This window comes from Danio rerio, chromosome 14 (genome assembly GCF_052040795.2).
Source record: "Danio rerio strain M-AB ecotype USA chromosome 14, GRCz13ab, whole genome shotgun sequence".
Taxonomy (NCBI): Eukaryota; Metazoa; Chordata; class Actinopteri; order Cypriniformes; family Danionidae; genus Danio; species Danio rerio.
The window spans coordinates 36,869,442-36,888,765 of record NC_141034.1 but is presented as its reverse complement, the minus strand read 5'-3'; the positions used below and the strand labels follow the sequence as shown (position 1 = coordinate 36,888,765).

The 19,324-nt window shown below is 32.7% G+C and overlaps 1 long non-coding RNA gene across 31 annotated transcripts in view; it reads left to right on the top strand.

Annotated features, from left to right (window-relative positions):
- Positions 1-19,324, top strand: part of si:ch211-143l19.3 — a 117,732-nt gene that overhangs the window by 81,318 nt on the left and 17,090 nt on the right. For all 31 annotated transcript variants that reach the window (XR_015507667.1, XR_015507669.1, XR_015507668.1 and 28 more), the window contains 3 exons: positions 2,173-2,343; positions 8,665-8,768; positions 8,860-8,941. This is a non-coding gene — a long non-coding RNA (si:ch211-143l19.3). The remainder of the gene's footprint in view (positions 1-2,172; positions 2,344-8,664; positions 8,769-8,859; positions 8,942-19,324) is intronic.

The following is a 19,324-nucleotide window of genomic DNA, read 5'->3' as shown; positions in this document are numbered from 1 at the left end:
TTAGAAGTACAACATGTAACCCATTTTTAATGCAAATTATGTAATCTTGAGCATGAGAGTGATTCTTGAAAGACCCCAGTGAAAGTCGTGTCTTCACATTGATCCCGTGGGCCAGCCTGAACACCCGCTGGTGACATACTCACTCCTGCATCTTCTCCACAATGGACATCCAGAGTTCTCCTGTTTTGAAGTTTTGCCAGAGGAGAAATGGTTTTGCCCAGCTGAGCCTGGTTTCTCTCAAGTTTTTTTTCCTTCACTTTTGTCAATTGGTGAAGTTTGATCTTCGCCACTGTCACCACTGACTTGCTTGGTTTGTGGCTTGCGGAGCTGTGCATAGATTGATTTGCTTTTCAGTGTTTGGACTTTCAGCAGTGAAAATTAAACCACAACGAACTGAACAAAACTGAACTCTGAAAACTGGACTGAAACAGTTTTAAATTAGTAGGACTTCTATGTTATGTTGCTTTGACACAATCTACATTGTGTCTACAAGCGTTACAGAAATAAAGATAAATTCAATTAATCTTCATTGTTAAAAATGGGAAGATTTATTTGCAAATTTATCATGCTATTAGCAGTGTTGGTGAATGTTACTTCTAAAAGTAATGCATTGAGTTACTCCTTAAAAAAGTAACCAGTTGTGTTACCTTGTTAGTTTATATGAAAAGTTATGCGCTACATTACTTTTGTCTCACCTTTTGTCTTTTTCTTGCCTGGCTGAGGCTTGATTTGTTTCAGAAATTTCTTCACAGGTTTATAATTTTTTTATTGGAATAGGATAGTGGAGAACATACAGGAAAGCATTGGGAGCAAAAAAAAAAAAAGGAAGGATCCGCATAGGACCTGAAGCTGGGAATTGAACTCAGGTTGCTGTAAGGACCATGATGTTATATAACTTAGCCACTAGACTATTGCCGTGTTTTTTAGGTAAGGGAGTTACGCAATCACAATGTCCTGTATAACCTACACCTTCATTTTTCTTTAAAAAACAGATTAAAATTTATAATTTAGGATAATGTTATCTTCTGAAAACTTACAAACTCCAGAGCTATACATGTCTTATATACAGATTATTGAACATTAAAAGCAATTTGTTTGTGACTTTTGTACTTTTGGTCATATACGTTAGGTAAAATCACTGTCCATTGAGACAATCCCCTTTTCTTCAATGCATTAAAAATAATGAGAATCCTTCCATCACAAAAATGTAAAGCTCTGGTATGCTATCTTCATTTCTCACCGGGAGCGCATTTAAAATTCAACATGACTACATTATTTTTAATTCAGCAATTTATTTTTTAAAGCTAAATAATTAAACTAAAAAGTAACTCGCATTACATTTTTTAAAAAAAGTAGCTCAAATATTATTTCTGAATATATTAAGTAATATTACTGAATTAATATGTTATTATGGAACTCGCATTACTTGTTATGCGTTACCTCCAACACTGGCTATTAGAGTAGCGTAACTTCATATTGTGGAAAACACTGATCACACTGCTCTGATCCTGATCTCTTTTTTAGTCTCATCCACAGTTCAGTGGGTTGCTTAACCATAACTTTGTCACCAAGGATTTTCTGGAGATTTTCAATCAGGTTTATTTCAGGAATCTAGGCTGCCATTTCATTTTTACAATGTTTTCAGCTTCAAGGAAAAGTTTTACCCATTTTGTTATGGTAAGGGGCTCATATTAAAATTGCTAGATTATTGGGCACAGATTGATTGAAAGTAACCACGTTGCTGAAAGAGCTTCTGATTTACATTAGCATACATTCTGCCATGTAACTAAAAGAAGCCACACTCCTGCTGCAGAAAACATCCCTCATACCATCACATTTCACCTTCACCTTTCTCTTACTTCACACACTTTGGGTTCAGTCTTTCTTTAGTTTCACAATGAAGATATTGTCTCCAATCAGACTCTCAATTACATTAAACTTGCCTTTTATATATGTGAACACAACATGCTCCTTAGCAAAGGTAGTTTCATCCTTTCTGCTGATTAAGGTTTGGTCGCTGCAGAGCTTTCGGTCCATTTTCTCTTAAACATCCAGACTCTGTATGCTGATATACAAATACTTTCACTCTGTTTAGCTCTGAACAGTTCCAGCTGTGTTACAATATATGTAACTCTCATGAAATGTGCTAAACTACTCTTTTACTCTGATTAGGATACCTCCATACTTGAAAGAACATATCCAGAAAAAGAAAAGAGTCATCTAGTGACAGTTCACATCCAATCTGACAGAGCTGAAGCATCTACAGAGAAGAATGGCAGAAAAACAAAATGCAGATGTGCAAAGATTACCACATCAAATCCAGCAGACCTGAGACTGCTAAAGGTAATTGTTGCCGAAGGTAATTCAGCTCAGTACTGATGTTTTTCCTCTTTAGTTATTTTGCTAAGGTTTGCTTTGTCATTATAGGGTGTGGAATATAGAGCAAAGTTTTTTAGTAAATAAATGAACTGGTGACGCAAAGGTGTCAGTAAATGCATTAATAATGAGATATTATATAATATTGTTAAATGTTGAACTTTATATTTATCAAATAATCTTGATTTACTATTTGACACGTTAACATTAGTTAGCATGAGCAACTTAAACATTGATAATAAGAACCATAATTTAGAGTCAGAGTCAGAGCTAGAAAGAGCTTTATTACCAGGTTTGTTTGCATATGAGGTATTTGTTTTCATGACAGAGCTTCTACAGTGCAACAGAATTAGAGTCCGGATAAGTAACAGATAATAAATATATTTTGAAAATAGAAGTAAGCAGTGAATGCAAATATACAAATTGGCAAGTGTACAGGTAAATTGCTATATACACGTTATATGTGCTAAAAAATCTTAATTATACCGTTTGTTTCTGGCAGCTGGTGTGGATAAATTATAGAAATATATCGTAAAATAATAGATATTAAAAGAAATGTCCTTAAATTTAAATTTCTGGTAAATTACTGTATTTTAATATTCATTATTTTACGGTAAATTTCTGTAATTTAACGGTCGCTATTTTACGTTTTTCTTCCGGCCCCACAGCTGCTAGAAATAAACCGTTAAATTACAAAATTTTTTAAAGTGCAGCTATTATGTGGAAATTGGCATATAAATTATGTTGTTAAATAAATATTTTGAATATTTTATCATTATAGGAATAGAGATTTATTATAAAATAGAAAATGATTAATTAAGAGGTCATTGGTAATTGTATTTGTCATAAATTTCTTGTTTCCACTCAAACAAATTCACCCCATTTTTCCATTATTATGTAATTTTTAAAGATTTATTTGGACATTTACACAAACATAATTAAGAATAGGCAACACGGTGGCTCAGTGGTTAGCACTGTCACCTCACAGCAAGAAGGTTGTCGCTTGTTCGAGTCCCGGCTGAGCCAGTTGGCGTTTCTGTGTGGAGTTTGCATGCTCTCCCTGTGTTCGGGTGTGTTTTCTTCGGGTGCTCCGGTTTCCTGCACAGTTCAAAGACATGCGCTATAGGTAAATGAAATAAACTAAATTGTCTGTAGTGTATGTATTGAGTGTGTATGGATGTTTCACAGCATTGGGTCGCAACTGGAAGGGCATTCGCTGCATAAAACATATGCTAGATAAGTAGGCGGTTCATTCCGCTGTGGCGCCCCTTGATGAATAAAGGGACTAAGCCAAAAGAGAATGAATGAATGAATAATTAAGAATAAAATTATTAAATTGTGAAATTAGTGTGTGGGTGTTTCCCTGCACTGACATTTATACTGACATCTTAAAGAGCAGCCACTGTACTAAACATATGCCAAATTAATTGCTGCTACATCCCGCTGTGACATCTGATAAATGAGGGAATAAGCCAAAGGAAAGTGAATAATATTATTAATTTAAAGGAAAATAATTATTCTAAAATTCTAGTCAGCTTTATTTCCCAGTGTTGGGTTGTGGCTGGAAGGGCATCCGCTGCGTAAAACATATGCTGGAATAGTTGGCAGTCCATTCCGCTGTTGCGACCCCTGAATAATTAGAAACTAAGCTGAAGGTAATGAATGAGTGAATGAAGAATCAGCTTTAAATTGCAAGTGTTTCACAATGTTCCGGTTATCACAAAAAAAAAAAATATCACGTTTAAAATAAGTTAATTTCATTAAGAGTTAAACAATATTTAGATTAGTTTTAAAGGATATATGAAGAGTTTAAATGCAAAAACCTATAAGTCCCATCTAAAATTTTTCTCAGGCTGCTTTGTTGTGTTTGAACTCTCAGTAATGATTAAATCACACTGAACTGAGCTAAACTGAACTGAACTGAACTTAAACACTAAAACCTGAACCACACTGTTCCAGTTACTATGACCATTTATGTGAAGCTGCTTTGACACAATCTACATTGTAAAAGCGCTATACAAATAAAGCTGAATTGAATTTAATTGAATTGTGTGTAGTTTTAGTAATTTTACTTTTATGCAATGAATTTTTCATTTATTTTAAGTTATTTTAATTTCCTTTAAAATGAAATACTGAACATGAAAATGTTTTAGATAAAAACATTTCAGACAGAACTTTTGCATTCTTCATGTACCATTTGAAGAATTAAGCATATATACACCGTAAAATATAAAAGGTTAAGGTAACTCAAACCATTTGAGGAAACCGCTTCATCAAACCATTTAAGTTCTAGAACTAATCCAAATGAGTACTGTGAACTTGATCCATTTGAGTAAACGAAGCAATTTGAGCACAGTAAAACCCGATAAATGAAGAGAACTCAAATCAACTGTAAAACCCAATAAGTTAAGGCAACTCAAATCATTTGGCAAACCGATTGCAACAAACCATTTGAGTTAAAAAACTAATCTATATGAGTACTGTGAACTTACTCCATTAAAGTTAAAGTAAAGTATTTAATTAACTCATTACCTTCAGCACTGAGTTCAAAACTCTTTTCAAATGAGTAGAATTAACTTTCAGTCAATTTTGAGTTAACTACACTCATTTTATTTGATAAAGTTGACTGTTGGGTTTTACAGTGTAGAAATACTAAAACAAAACAATTAATATAATACTTTACAATAAAATAGATTTCATGAGCATTAAAAATAATAACATTTGTCACAGAACAACAGTGAAAACAACAATACTAACAAATGTCCCCACACATATTGATACCTGTGCTCTAATTTCATAAACACACACACACACACACACACACACACACACACACACACACACACATCCCTATTTCTATATTCAGAAAGTAAATATTTTCGACAGAAGATATGGTGATTCATGAACATCTGTGTTTTATACTGTACACCCAACCTGAGTCAGTTTTAAATTTGTTTGCGTTTGCCTTAAAACTAATTTCTGGATAAAACAGCAGCACGTACCAGCCTGCAGTTGTGTGTGTTTGTTTTGGTGTGCGCAGCTGCGGTACCAACAAAGTCATGTCTATAAGCAATAACATTTGATTCCATGGGTGGGTAAAAGCGTGTGCGCGTCTATCAGTATTTTTGCCTGAGCCTGCATTAGTGTGCGTGTGTATGTGTGGATCAGTATTTTTGCCTGAGCATGCATCAGTTTGTGTGTGTGTGTATTTAGTGGCCTCTGGGTCTTCCTGTGAGTCACTGGCATGAGGTAAACCCCAGTAAAGCTGTTCTAGTCCTCTGTAATTCCTCATTAGCTCTCGGCAGGTTCTCTCAGGGGGATTTGGGCTGGTTTGTGGAGCAGCACAGGGCCTCTCGGTGGGATGCCGCTGTGGGCCAGGTGTGTGTCCGCCGGCAGGTGCTCGTGTGATGGGGGAGACGGGCTTAAACGAGGTCTTTTGGGTGGGTCGACACAGCAGTGCATTAACTAGATCAGAGTTTGGGATGTTCTGCTCCATCTGTATTGTGTTGTGGCTGTTTAAACTGCTCTGAGCTGCTGGTGGGTCGTTAAGGTGAGAATCTGCAGGGGATTTGGCTGAAAATTTGGACTAATAGTTTTGATTATAGTTTACCAGTTGATTAATTTTATTCATAATTGAAAACTTTTTTATTTGTAAGTATGCAAATGAGGCATTTTTATTATATATGCCGTGATTTGCACAAAACGCTGATTAAAAACAGATTACAGTTTTATTTTTTAGGAGATTTTGAGAATTTTGTCTTTTTTATATCAGTCAGAGAACATTGTGAACAGAATGTAATTCTCACCACTTTTTTGTAGAATAATTTATGTTAATCAGGCAAATTATGTATGAACAATTTTCAGCATGAAGATATAATGCAGGATAATTCTCTTAATACAACAATTTGATCTTAAATCACTTAGCTTTTTAAAGAAATGAATGTTTATTTGAGGATGTTCAGATATTTGTACAGAAAAAGGGCTAAAAACTATCCATAAAAGCAATGTTGGGTAAGTGACTTGAAAAGGTTAACATTATTTATCATTAAAATTGTATTTAAATTACTTTTCTAATTAGTCTTCAAAGTAACTTAATTATTCAATAAGTAATTCAATTACTTAACTTTATTTAATCAAAATAAAAATAGATTTAATAGGGACGCAACTCTTAATTTACAAATCTTACTTAGTCAAACCAGGACCTTTTAGTTTTATTTTGTAAATTTCATATTGCATACATAACATATTGACACATTTCTTACTTTTTTGTTTTTTGTCTCTTACGCATCAAATTGAATCTAATTGAAAAATTGAGTTATAATGCAAATATCTAAATAACAAATATTAAACAATTATTTTGCTTCTGTGAGTTTATACCCTATACAGACCCGCAGACAGCTTGGTGTAAGGGGTGGTTCTTTTTCTCAAAATGTGGACCTTTTTAAAGTTATTTGTCTCATTTTCTATTTAATTATGAGATTTTAAAGCTGCATTTTTGTAAAATATTAAGCACTATTTTTAGCTGGATTAGCTTGTCGGATGGTCTTCATAACCACACTTTTCAAAGTACCAAAAAGATTCCTCTAGATTCAGAATAAAGACATATGAATACATACTTATTTTTAATATACAAATGTATTGCATTATATATCATTAGAAAAAAAATAGGAATCTGTTAATTAATTAAACTAAAAACTAGAACCCATTGGGATTTATTTGGCAAATAATAAACTGGCCAGCACATCTAACTTTCCTCAGTCACAGTCAGTGGCTATTTGTGAAATAAAAAAAATAATTTATTAATTTTCTTTTCAGCTTAGTCACTTTATTCATCAGCGGTCACCACAGAGGAATGAACCGACAACTTATCCAGCATATGCTTTACACAGTGCATGCCTTTCCAGCTGCAACCCATGACTGGGAAGCACCCATGCATTCTGAATCACACACAAACACTATGGACAATTTAGCCTACCCAATTGACCTATAGCGCATGTCTTTAGGCTTGTGGGAAAAACAGGAGCACCCAGAGGAAACCAATGGCAACAAGAGCAAAACATGAAAACTTCAAGGCTCGAACCAGCAACTTTCTTTCTGTGGGGTGATGGTGCTACCCACTGCACCACCGCACCATCCTCCAATTTCATCATTATAATTGTATTCAAATTTCCTTTCTAATTAGTATTGAAAGAAAATTATTTACTCCATAAGTAATTTAATTACTTAACTCTAGTCTACTACATATGAAAATAAAAATTGACTTCATAAATATGTAACTCCAATATTGTAATTTTCATTTTAATCATTTTAATGAGTCAAATCAGGACCTTTTCATTTTATTTTGTACATTTTACATTGCATAAAAAGACATATTGACAAATTTTTCTATTCGTTTCATTGCCTACATTTACATGGACATCAGTAATCTAATTGAGTATGTTTACATGGACGCCAATACACCAATTTTAATCTAAGACAAAACTTTGTTTAAGAGTCAACCATGTAAACAGCGATTTTTAATTAACTTAATCTAAAGTTGATCTATGTGCTATAACATTTAAAACGGGATCATGAAAGTAACATTCAAAAAGCAGCACATGTAAACACCTTAATCAAATTATTGTTTTATTCAGATTAAGGCAAATAACTAGATTACTAGTGTTCTTGTAAACAAAGTCATTGTCTCGTAAGAATTAGCAATTTTTGGAAAAATGTAACCTAGTTGAAAAATTGGGTTAAAATGCAAAATATCTGAATAACATGTAATACAGACACACATATAATTATTTTTAGATTCAGATTTGCTTCTATGTATTTATACCTTATATTTTCATTAACTCATCAACTAAATTTCGTATTTCTTAAATTGTCTTGATGAATGTAACTTTCTTTAGCTGAAAAATGAAATAATTCTGCAAAGTATATTTGTATAACAAATTACAATCATCTTTGAATTGATTTATATAGAACTGTTGAATTCATATACAGTGTCTACAGCAATTAAATTATGAATAACTGTAAGTAAACTACCTAAAAAGGAAGAGTAATCCCTTACATTTCTTTTTTTTCATGTGGAAAAAGTAATTAAATTACAGTAACTAGTTACTAACACTGTATATAGTATGCAAATATAATTTGCATCATTTTAATAAGCTCATTTGGTTTTCAATGATGAATAATTCTTTTAAAATAACTCTTTATTAAATCCTATTATTTTCTTCTGCAAACATTCTTGTGATGACTGTTATATTATTAAGATCTTTTCTAAAATGTTGTTTTAATGTTCAGCCAGAGAAATGTGTGACCTGCAGTGATTTGAACAGGTGTTGGCGATGCCACTTCTCTTCTGTGCTGCATCTCTCCTTTAAATCCATTAAGATCATCAAAACATGGTGAGAGGAGCTGTATTTGTACGTTCACTGATGGTTTGATGTTATTGTGTTTGTGTAGTGTGTAAAGGGTTTGTGTTTCTGTTTGCTTTAGACAGGGGGATCATCAGTCTGTCTGCAGGACGAGCTGCATCCTGCCCAGCAAACCAGCTCACACTCACACACTCTCTAAACAGGTACAGAAATGCTTGTTTTTCTACTGGAAATGACACTTGTAGACTTCGACCAAGAAATCTTTTAGACTACAGAGAACCCTCTCACATTTATTTTAGGTTTAGGTTTTTTTTTTGCATATACCTTACTAATGTTTCATAGATATATGCTTAAAAAATAATAATACTTATATCACACAAATAAAAATTTTTAAAAATGTACACAATTAGTACACCTTTTAAATATTACACATTAATATATTCTTTTACTGTCTTTTGATTGAATCAAATCAAAATAATTTATATACAATAATATATTAATTTCAGAAATTGGATACTTAATTGTAAGCCTGGCCTATAATAATATGCTTATAGATTTTTTACATTGAATTTTTTAAAACTGGACTATGACAGATAATATTACTCTTAAAAAACAAATGACTAAAACTAATTTTATTGAAACAGATTTATTTGAAACAAAAATGTGTTGTGACATTATAAATGCATTTGTTAAAGAGTTTGAGAGATTTCTTTCAATTATTTTAAATCTTTAACCAATAATGTAAGTTTTATTTTCCTCAAAGAGATCTATTCAAATCTAACATGTACCTAAATGTTAATTTCTGAACATGAAACTACTCGTCTAGACATTACCCTTTAGAAAAAAAGCATCTTCTGTTCTGTATATATATATATATATACACACAGTTGAAGTCAGAATTATTAGCCCCCCTTTGAAATTTTTTTTCTTTTAAAAATATTTCCAAAATGATGTTTAACAGAGCAAGGACATTTTCACAGTATGTCTGATAATATTTTTTCTTCTGGAGAAAGTCTCATTTTAGTTTTATTTCGGCTAGAATAAATTCAGTATTTATTTTTTTAAAACACCATTTTAAGGTCAAAATTATTAGCCCCTTCAAGCTATATTTCTTTTCGATAGTCTACAAACCATAATTATACAATAACTTGCCTTATTACCCTAACATGCCTAGTTAACCTAGTTAAGCCTTTAAATGTCACTTTAAGCGGTATAGAAGTGTCTTGAAAAATATCTAGTAAAAATAATCTATTCTAAAATAATACTTATTTAGAAGTAATTTATTATTTGTTTTCATGATGTTTATACATCAGGTACACACTTAACACTTTTTAAAAACACTTTTACCACTTCACAATATTAGGTAATGTTACATTAAATATTGCTTTAAATATTACTCAGAAATGAATAACAAATTTCAGAATTAATTACAAATGAAGTGACAAATAAAAATATGAAATTACATATGATTTTTAAAGTGGAAAAAGTAGAAAAAACACCTTTTTGGGATTTACTCTGGATTTAGTAGGTATGTGTTTCAATAAAATGTATTTGTCTATCTCCAGATTTCAAACAAATATGTTGTGTGCATATTAGTAACATAACTTTATTCATGATCAATATTTTTTGTTAGTTCATGTTAACTTATGTAGTAATATCATTTTAAAATGAAGCCTTATTGTAAAATGCTAGAACAAAGTATATTAATGTAAATCATGTTTAGAGAGCAATAAATGGGACCAGACAGAATCTGCAGACATTTTTTGCTATTTCTGCGCAGAATTTTGTAAAAAAAAAAAAAAAAAAAAAAAAAAAAAAAAAACTGTATATTTATGTAGAATGATTTTGGGAATATCATTTAAAGAAAAAAAATCATATATGAAATAAAAAATAATGCCTTTTAAACTTTTATTTCATGTTTACAATGCAAATCTAATTAGATTACTTATTTGGTAAACAAAGCAAGTCTCACATATAAAATATCTACTAAAAGACAGAAAATATTACTTTACAAACTATATTGTAAATAAATAATTTTCATATCGGTCAATAATATTACTGACATTAATTTACTTCGCTAGGGTTTAGTTTTGGTTGTGTGTTGTATTTTTTTTAAAACATTTTGTTTTTTTTTTTTCCACAAAAAGAGTTTAGAGAAAAATAATAGTTCTCAGATTTTACTGGAACACCATTAGGACACCGATTAAAGAGCCCCTAACTAATTTTCCCATGCAAATGGTTAACATTATATGTATAGCTTTTTTTTTTTTTTTTTTTTTTGTCTTTGAGTCTTTTTAGTGAGCAAGTGAAAAATAAATAAATCAGCAATCAGTTCTGCTCTCTTCAGCGCCAACCAGTGGAGATAAACAGAAAAACACCCGACGAGAGTTCAAACTGAGCTCCAGTAGCACCATAAACCTGCTTCTACATCTAGATTTAAGTCAATCTCAGACAAATAATTCTAATTATTGATATGTTTCACTTTTCTAATGTGATCAGAAAGTTCCTTGACACATTTTTGAACACTCCTGTGTTATTAAAGAAGTTTATTTATACTAACAGAAGGCTCATCTCTCAGTTGCTCTTCATGAAGTGCTGCTATATTCATGTGTGTCTCTAAGGTGTATGTTTTTTTCACCAGTCTTCATTCTCTTCCTGCAGCCTGTATTGTCAGAGCTGTGTGTGTTTGCTGATAATTGAGTAATTACCTGTATGAGACAGCACTCCTGCAGGGAAACAGCGCTAATCTCAGCGACTGGCCTTCCAGCAGAACAGCGTTTAGCTCAGTTAGAGGCTAAACGCTCAGTTTAGCGGCACAGTTTGGTGTGTGTGTGTGTCGTTTGAATGATCGCTCTCATTTCTGCGCACGTCAAATGAAGGCAGACGCAGGGAACAGTGTTTGGAACAATTTTCCTTTTCTTAAAGGCTGTTTTGCACAATGGCTTACAGATGATGAGATGATAATGGTGACAATTTAGGGGATTTTTGGTGTGTTTTTCTCTGGAAGAGACTGGGAATGTCACTAAAGTGGTTGTAAAGTCCATAGAAATGAAGGAAACTCTCCTAGTAGTGAATGAGAAATACAGTTCATGTTGGCTGTGAAGTTTGTGGTCTTTTGGATGGTTTTGTCATTTGCATAAATTGTGACTTGTAATTAGTTATAGTGGACATATCATTTTTGACATCAAGCTAAAATTATTTTCTTAATCAGCATTGTAGTTTGGATTTGGAAGAAAACAGATTTTGTTTGTTTAGATTTTAAAAATACATTTTAACATTACAATGCAAACAACTTACATTTAACTCAAATACATTTTAGTGTGGTCATATCACTGGTCCATGAACATTTCCTTCATGGACCAGTGATATGAAACTATTCATATCACTGAAATAGTTATCAAACTATTTCATACTGTAATAAGAGGCAATTCAATCATAACTTAATGTTAAAACATGCAGCTGCCATGACATTTTTTATCAATATGTGGTACTTTTTGGATTCTTGTGAGCTATAGAAAAAAATGAACAGGAAATACGTTGGGACCATTTTGTTTACATCCCTCAAAATGTTCTATAAAATAACTTAAACATGTATTTTTTATTTTTTATTTTATAATTGCCTAAGCACAATTTTATAAACATGTAAGCAGATCTGACTTTCCTAATCCAGTGACTCTCAGTTCTTTGTAAAGTGTGTTTTCCTCACTCTCAGTTACACATTTGTAACTAAAGAGTCCTTATTAATACCTTAATGGTACATATTACTACCTTAAAGGTACAAAAGTGTACCTCTTGAATGTTTTTTTTTATACGAGAATGCTTATTTAATACAGTTCATGCCCTAATCATGTAACCCATTAAAGATCCTTTCATGGATCACTAATGTTTGATAGATATATGCTTAAAAATAATATTTATCATCACGGGAATGAAAAGATTTTATTATATATATATATATACTTAAATCATTTTAAATATTACACAATAATATATTTTTTAGTGTTTTTTGATTAAATCAAATTAAAATACTTTAAAATAGAGCAAAAATGCTAAACTGACTACTGATTTCTAACCACTATTTTAAGGATATTTAGATTTTTAAAAATACATTTTAACATTAAAATTGCATACAACTCACACATAACACACATATTTATATAAACCATTTCAGTGCGGTCATGTCATTGGCCCATGAACATTTCCTGCGTGTTATCAAACTATTTCATAACTGTAACGAGTCAATTCTATCACAACCATATTTATCAATATGTGCTGCTTTTTGGATTCTCAGAAGATATAGAAATTAAACATGTAAAACAGGAAATACGTCGGGACCATTGTTTTTGTTTTCATCACTCAATATGGTCTATATACAGTATAGAGTTGAAGTCAGAATTTTTAGCCTCCCCTGTTTATTTATTCCCCCAATTTCTTTTTTTTTTTTTTTTAAGATTTATTTATTAGATTTTTTTGACAGTTAACAAACAAAGTAAAAAGAGACAATAACAGTACAAACAGAATATATATATATATATATATATATATATATATATATATATATATATATATATATATATATATATATATATATATATATATACAGTACAACATTACTGAATAAAAAAAATAAAATAAAATAAACCACACTATAACCCTCATATTGTGCGACACACAGTATATGACATGCATAAACACTATATGATGTGCATAAATCAATTTTCAAATTGAGCATATAAACAGGTCTGTACGAGACGTTGAGGTTGACAGCATGGTGTATTAACTAAAATAAACAGTAATAATAAAATAAAATAAAATAAACAAATAGAAAAAAATAGAAAAGAAATTTTTTAAAAAGTGAGAGAAAAGGGAAAATGTATTAAACTAAATAGGCTGGGGGGTGGCACATTCTTAACTTATGGTTTTATGTCAAGAAAAAGTTGTATGTTTGTGGTATATCAGCAGCACTAATACTCAACTGGAAGCACAGATCAAAACAAAAATGCAAGAATGACAACCATTCACTCTACAGTAATTGCCTCAAGTCTCAGAGATTTGACATGTTCTAAAAAAGGCAACCAAATATTAGAAAATTTGACCACTGAACCTCCAAGACTATGTTTAATTTTTTCTAATTTAACAAAAAATAAGGCATCTTTAATCCACTGAGTATGGGATGGGGGTTGAGGAGACTTCCACTGCAACAAAATGCACCGCCTAGCTAATAATGACAGAAAAGCTATTAATTCAGAAAAATAAAATGGTAACTCACAGTCAGGGGGAAGAACTCCAAACAGGCCAATTAACGGAGAAGGATCAATATTTCCCCCAATTTCTGTTTAATGGAGAGAAGATTTTTTTCTCAACACAAATCTACCTGTCTGTGCAATAAAGTATATACAGTTAAAGTCAAAATTATTAGCCCCCCTGAATTATTAGCCCCATGTTAATTTTTTCCCCAATTTCTGTTTAACGGAGAGAAGATTTTTTTTTAAACCTTTCTAATCTTTGCCATGATGACAGTAAACAATATTTTAATATATATTTTTCAAGACACTTCAGCTTAAAGTGTCATTTAAAGGCTTAACTAGGTTAACTAGGCATGTTAGGGTAATTAGACAAGTTATTGTATAATGATAGTTCGTTCTGTAGACTATCGAAAAAATATATAGCTTAAAGGGGCTAATAATTTCGACCTTAAAATGGTTTTAAAAAATTAAAAACTGCTGAAAAAAAAAACTGACTTTCTCCAGAAGATAAAATATTATCGGACATACTGTAAAAAATTCCTTGCTCTGTTAAACTAATAATTCTGAGTTCAACTGTATATGTTTTTTAATTTTTATTTTATTTTATAATTGCCTTAGCACTATTCTATAAACATGTAAGAAGATCTGACTTTCCTAATCCAGTGACTCTCAGTTCTTTGTTAAGTGTGTTTTCCTCACTCTCAGAAATAATGGTATGAGAGCTGTCACTGGGGTGATACCTTTTCAAAAGGTACACATTTGTAACTAAATGGTCCTTATTAATATCTCAATGATACAAATTGCTACTTAAAAAGTACAAAAGTGCACCTCTTGAAATTTTTTGTTACTAATATATAACTATGAGGTGCCAATATGGACACTTTAAGTACAAATGTGTACCACCCCTGTCACAGCTGTCATACCTTCAGAGATTGCTTAGTTAATTATACATCCCATGCCTTAATCATATATCCTATTAAAGATTCTTTCATGTACCCTTTTTATACTTGTAGGTACACAAGTTTGCTTTTCAGAATATATAGCCATAAAGCTAGTCCACTCATAAATCTGTGCAGTTTTTCCACTGTCATGCCCAATTCCCTGCAGGTCCTGAAACAGGCCAGAAACCACCTGAATATTCAGTTACGGATGCATTTTCATTTAATTGTCCAAAATGGGGGCAAGAAACTGTAAACGATATACCATGAGGAGATCATATTAATACAACACACACACACACACACACACAAACACATGCAGACACACTCTAGATAATCTCCCAGGACTTCCGCTACAATCCCACAAGAGTCACACCCTGTCGAAACAGAAACATGAGAAGGTGTTTCACAGGGTCACTGCATGGAAAACACTGATTGACATCTCCGGTTAAACTCTGATATGACACTTCAAATGACTGTCCGAAACCACTCAACTCGTTCCCTAATTCGCTAATCCCAAATAATGTGTGCCAGTTACCTCAGGAAATAGGGGACAAAAATTTGTGAATTCAGAAATACAGTGCTCAGCATAATTGAGTACACCCCATATTAAAAATACAGATATTTTTTTCCATTTCTCAGTGAATATATGCAAGGTATTTTGGTGCATTTAAATAAAACAAGATATATTTATTAAAATAATATTTCAGTCACCAAACATATTTAGAAACTAAAAGATAATTCAATTAAATTTAAACTAAATACTGAAAAAATCCAACCTGCAAAATTTCAATTAAGTTTGTCAATTTTTGTTTTGCTTAATTCTCTTGATTTGTCCTCTTTTTTAAATTTGTATTTAAGATTTTTCTATAACATAAATTTGGGTGGACTAGTTTTTGGACCGTTATCATAAGATATCTTTATTGTTTGTTAGATAAACTCCAGATTTGGCTTCAGTACTGACTAATCTAATGTATATGCACAAATATAATATTGTATAGCTTCCTAATAAAGGAATGTTAGGGGTGTACTTATATATGCTGAGCAATGGTGCACCTTAAAAATGGATTTTCTACTGAAATGTTTTGTCTTGTTTCTAGTCCAAATATCTAAAAATCAAGAATAATTTCCTAGACAAGCAAAAATATTGTCTTAATTTAAGAAATGATAAGTGAAAATGAAGTGAGTTTTTCCTTAAAACAAGCAAAATAATCTGCCAGTGGAGTAAGCAATATGCTCAAGTTTTTCTTTTTGACATAAGATTGTTTTGCTTTCCCTGCTGGCAGATTATTTTGCTTCTTTTAAAAAAAAAAAATCAAAGTAAGAAAAATATTTTTTAAGCCAGAGAGAAATCTGTCACTAACATTACACCTACAACACTGTACTATTTCCTTTAGGCTTTATGAATTAAAAGTCACTGATCATTTGTTACATGTATTAATTGATAACAAAGAGAACAAAAGTACCTGCTTGCATTGATCAATATTAAAGAGTTTATTCTATTTGAATACAAATAAGGGGTGTTATGGTGATGCAGTGGGTAGCACGATCGCCTCACAGCAAGAAGGTCACTGGTTCGAGCCTTGACTGGGTCAGTTGGCATTTCTGTGTGGAGTTTGCATGTTCTCCCCGTGTTTATGTGGGATTCCTCCGGGTCCTCTGGTTTCCCCCACAAGTCTAAAGACATGTGATAAAGGTGAATTAAATAAGCTAAATTGGGCGAAGTGTATGTGTGTAAATGTTGGGTTATGGCTGGAAAGAAATCCGCTGCGTAAAACATATGCTGGATAAGTTGCAGGTTCATTCCACTGTGGCGACCCCTGATTAATAAACGTGACTAAGCTGAAAAGAAAATGAATGAATGAATACAAATATCAACACTTTTGCTAAGATGTTTGTTAACATTGTATATAAATATAATATGATCTGTAAATGAGGGACAGCTTGGTGGTGCAAGGGGTAGCACAATCGCCTCACAACACGAAGGCTGCTAGTTCGAGTCCTGGCTGGGCCAGTTGGCATGTCTGTGTGGAGTTTGCATGTTCTCCCCACGTTTGCGTGGGTTTCCTCTGGGTGCTACGGTTTCCCCCACAGTCCAAAGACCTTTGGTACAGGTGAATTGGGTAGGCTAAATTGTCCATAGTGTATGTGTCTGAATGAGTTTGTATGAGTGTTTCCCAGTGATGGGTTGCATCTGGAAGGGCATCCGCAGCATAAAACATATACTATCAAAACAAATAACTATCAACAAGAACCTACATAAGTTCATAAACATACATTATTCTTTAATTCTGCTGGCTTTTACACTGTAAATAAATGTAAAAAAATATTTGACTGATGTAGATGATTGGTTAGGAAAAATATCCAAGAACTTGTTTTATTGTCAAATATAGACCAAGTCCTTTTACAGCAAATTGATTCTTTTCCTTTCCCAAGTTCCAAGTAGAGTGTATAGTGTGATACAGATTGTACAATTGTAGTTTTTGTTAAGCCATGTTATTAATTACCTTTTATTTGTTGGTATTTATTTTTTTATTTCTTGGTATGCACTTCGAAATATTTGTTTATTTTTCTACTGTAATTTGCCATAAAATTAATGAATAAAATTATTTTAAAAAGTTGAGATGATTAGAAAAGTTCAGTTGATTCAATAAAAAATGTAGGCAGCAAAAAATTTATAGGTTACTTAAATTACAAATCGGAAATTCACCATGTTTTTCTCATTTTATTTTGAAAAATAGTGGATTTGGTGAAGCGAGTGAATGAATGTTAGGAATGAAGTCAACACCCCACCCAAAATGATGGACACTTGATAGTGAACACTAAATAGTAAACAGGGAGCAGTTTTGGACTCCACTTCAGATGCAGTCTAGGCTGGTCTCTCAGTGGCGGGTTCATCTAAGCGCTGGCTCTCTGAAAGGCCGCAGCAATATCCACTGATGTAATGCGAGAGATAGGCATCTTTTATGCGCTGCTTTCGAACTTGTGGGCGTAATGTGAGTTCGGGGGGCGTGAGGGGGTGATGAAGCGGTGTCGCTGGAATCCGCAGTGTTGTGCGAGCTTCATACCTTTCAGCTTCATTAAACCAATTTCACGCCGAGGTGAGCTAAGAGAGGAAACTCGGAGTCTCTGCCGGCGTAACAATGGCGCATTGAAGGGACGAGGCGAAAGTAAATTAGGTACCACTTCACAGACGGCAAATTAAAATCTGAAAGTTGGATAGGAAAAAGTTGAGGGGGAGATGATTATGTCTTTATTGTGCTGCTCTCAATCTAAAAAAAAAAAACCTAGCCATCCTTTTAGCAGGCACCTTTGCCCCGCACCCCCCATGCCTCTCTGCTTAGAAGAAATAATGATCTATTTCTTGTGTGGTAATTGGTTTCTAAGATGCCCTTGCCCCCCAAAAAAGCACAGATTTCGAATCTCTTAGCCTGCCTTTCAGTCATGTAATTTGGTTCTTATCAGTGAGATATGATATCCTGAGAGAATCGTATAAATTAAACATTAGTGAGGTGCTTATTTTTGTCATTTTCGGCTGTGATGTCTGTCAGAGAGCGTCAGAATCCTCTTATCTTTTAATGTTAAGACACTGTCATGAATTCAGGGGATAGTTCACCAATAGTTTAAATTTACTTGCGTCTACTCCCACCCTCAAAATGTTTCAGAGGTTTATGAGTTTATCAAAGAAGATATTTTGAAGAATGTTGAAAAGCATTTACAGTGGCTACTGGTTTTCAACTTTCTTAAGAATATCTTTTGTTTTCAACTAAAAAAAGAAACTCGTAAATGTTTGGAACTACTTCAGGGTGAGAGTAAATAATGGCAATATTTTCATTTTTGGGTGAACTATCCCTCCTCTGCCCAGAGGCCTGGTGTATTAGTGTTTTACATTAGTGGCCTGTGTGTGTGTGTGCTTTCTCTGAGGCAGTAGTAATGTGACCCTGTGAGGAATAAAGGAGGCTGTGTAAACAGTGACAGTCATTAGCGGTGTGAAATCAGACACTGACAGTAGCAGGAAGAGCACAGATCAGTTGTCTGTGTCCTGAACACCGCTGCGCTGGGTGTTGGTCAGGCCAGATCTTAAAAATGAAGATTTAACAGGTTTCTTTTATTTCTTGGATTTACATATGTAGGTGAGAGTGGGGTAAGATGTGCCATAGGCAAGATGTTTATTTAAACCTGTAATTTAGCTAAATGTGTAGTTTTTGTCAAATAACTGTGTTTATACTAAAGGACTTGTGTCATACAGCTGTCTGAAGATTTTTTCTTTTTGTTAAAATTAGTTTTTACATGGCAGAAATATCGCACAAGTGAGGGAATAAATGTATTTTATATTACTCAAAATACTCATTATTTTATTATAGATTCACTCTATATTACTCAATATACTCAATATTTTATT